Genomic DNA, 2675 nt, shown 5'->3' on the forward strand with positions numbered 1-2675 from the left:
AAAATAGACATCAAGAGCTTTCCAATGATGTATAATAGTCTATATTGAGGCTGGAGGTTGACACTCAAATTCTGGGCTACATTTAGCATGAAAGTAGAGCCAAGAAGAGGAAAAGCAAGTTGTTGGCAACAACTTGGGCTAGCAACGCCCAAGTCTCAAACTCACTTCCAGGAAATTGGCATGCACGTTGCCTACGTGCACTAAGGCCTGAGTTATTGCCAATAACGCCCCTCAATGGGCCAGAATTGGTGCCAACTTGCTTTGCTTCCCCTATTCATCACAAAGGCCAACAACTTCTTCAATTGAGCCAAGAATTCAAAAAAGAGAAGCCCATATTGCTAAACCAATTCAAGATCTTTGAAAGAGTTTTAGGAGTAGTATAAATAGAAGAGATTGATGTACTAGTAGGGAACTTTTGGACTTTTGAATACTTTTTAACACTTAGAATTTTTAGCATTTTTACTTAGCTTATTGTTAGAACTTCCGGGTACTCTCCCGGAAAGCTCTTTTTTGGTTTTCTATTGGAATTTTTCTTCTTCATCTTCAAGTTTTAAGCACTTCATTCTTCTTCTTCTTCCTTTATACTTAGTTTAATTTTTGTTCATGGCAATTGTTGACATCATCTTCCTCTACACTTAGTTTAATTTTTGTTAATGGCATTTGTTGTTGAGATTGGACCTATGATTCACTAAACCCCACTTTCATTAGGGGGAGGAGCTCTGTTGGTTGGAATGAATTGGTGAACCATTTTCTCTTTCTCAATTTTAGTGGTTGATCTAAAGAGGGAACTCTTGTTCTTCAAAGATTCAACCACCATCGAGAGAGGGAGTTAATCTATATGAATTATGTGGTGAATTTGATGAATGAGCCACATAATTCAGTTTAGAGTTCAACCTTTCATGATTTCCTTCTATACCCATGATTGAGAAGGATTTGACTAACATCAATTCATGAAAACTAACATCTCTAATCCCTAATGATCCTCTCTATCATTAATTCTCATTTCTCTTGCTCTAGTTATTTGATTACCCATTTCCCAATCCCCTTCTACATTCTGTCTATTTACCACTCTTGTTATTTACATTCTGTTCATTTACTTCTTGCCATTTACTCTTATGTTCTTTAAATTTCTGCAACCTTTAATTCCTTGCAATTTATCTTTGATGTCATTTAAGTTTCTTGCACTTTAAGTTTCCGTCATTTACTTGCACTTTATTTCTTAATTTTAGTTCTTTACATTCTTGCCATTTAAATTCTTGCAATTATGTTCAAAAATCAAAATGCTCATGAAATTAAAACTATGTTTGCTTGACTAAATTTACCATTAGCTAAAGTTGCTTAATCTACCAATCTCCGTGGGATCGACCTCACTCTTAGTGAGTTTTATTACTTGATACGACCCGGTATACTTGCCGGTAATTACGTGAAATCTCATTTTTACGCATCACCTTCACACAAACTCCCCATACACGCTTATTCTCACCCTTCCCACTTCCTCCTTTCGGGCATATCCTCCACCAAAGACTTCACAAACACCCTCCTAGCCATCTTGAGAATTAACCAATATATCAACTATCCTACATGGCATCATCAAGTTCTAAAAGGCGAAGAGGAAAGGAACCCATGGAGCAGCCTTCCTTCGACGCCGGGAGATTCAAAACAGCCTTCCATGAGCTCGAGTTCAAATGAATAAAGGACAAGAAGATACTGCCTGAATCAACATTCCAGTTCAATGAAGATGAATGTCCACAAATTCGGGAGAAGATTGAGAAAAGGGGTTGGCAAAGCCTCACTAACCCAGAAGCAAAGGTAAATGCAACTCTCATTAGGGAATTTTATACAAATGTGGTTAGTGAAGACAAGACCATAACCCCCACCTTCAAAAGCCATGTAAGAGGAACAGAGGTAGATTTCAGCCCAAATGCTATAATTAGAACTCTTCATCTGAAATCACCACAATTTGTTGAGCTCGAGTACCAAGAAAGAATGAACAATGGCCCCGACCATGATGAACTGGAAGAAATTGTAGGTGACATATGCATTGTGGGATCTGATTGGGAAAGGTATTCGGATATGAGGCCCCGGTTCATCAGGAGAGGAGACCTCATCCCAAAAGCCAAGGGATGGTTTGAGCTTGTGAGACGATCTATCCTTCCAGCCGCAAACAATTCTAAGGTCAATATTGCTCGAGCTACCATGGTACATTGTTTAATAAAGGGTGGAAGCATCAATGTGCATGAAATTATAGCTGAGGAAATTCAAGAATCAGCCGAGAAGAAAGATTCGGGTGCTAGACTTTGGTACCCCAGCACCATCCTTAGATTATGCATGAAAGCCAAGGTTGTCTTTGAAGATAACAATCCAACTTGGGTAGGTCTTGGGAGATCAATTACACCCCAACGCATAACCCATGTGACTCCAGCTCAACAGCAGAAAAGACCCCATCTAAGGAAGAGGGCATCAGAAGAAGCACAAGTGGAAGAACCTATCCAAAAAGAAATCCAACCAACAGAACAGCATTAAGAAGGGTATTATGACCCAACCAACATCAATTTGGGTCACATTCGAGGAGCCATTGACGATTTATCAATAATATACATGGAAGGACAAGAACAACAGTTGCAATTTCAATCTCAGAGAATGGATCATCAAGAGGAAATGCTAACAAATTGGAT

The sequence above is a fragment of the Arachis duranensis genome, chromosome 3 (assembly GCF_000817695.3).
Source record: "Arachis duranensis cultivar V14167 chromosome 3, aradu.V14167.gnm2.J7QH, whole genome shotgun sequence".
Lineage (NCBI taxonomy): Eukaryota > Viridiplantae > Streptophyta > Magnoliopsida > Fabales > Fabaceae > Arachis > Arachis duranensis.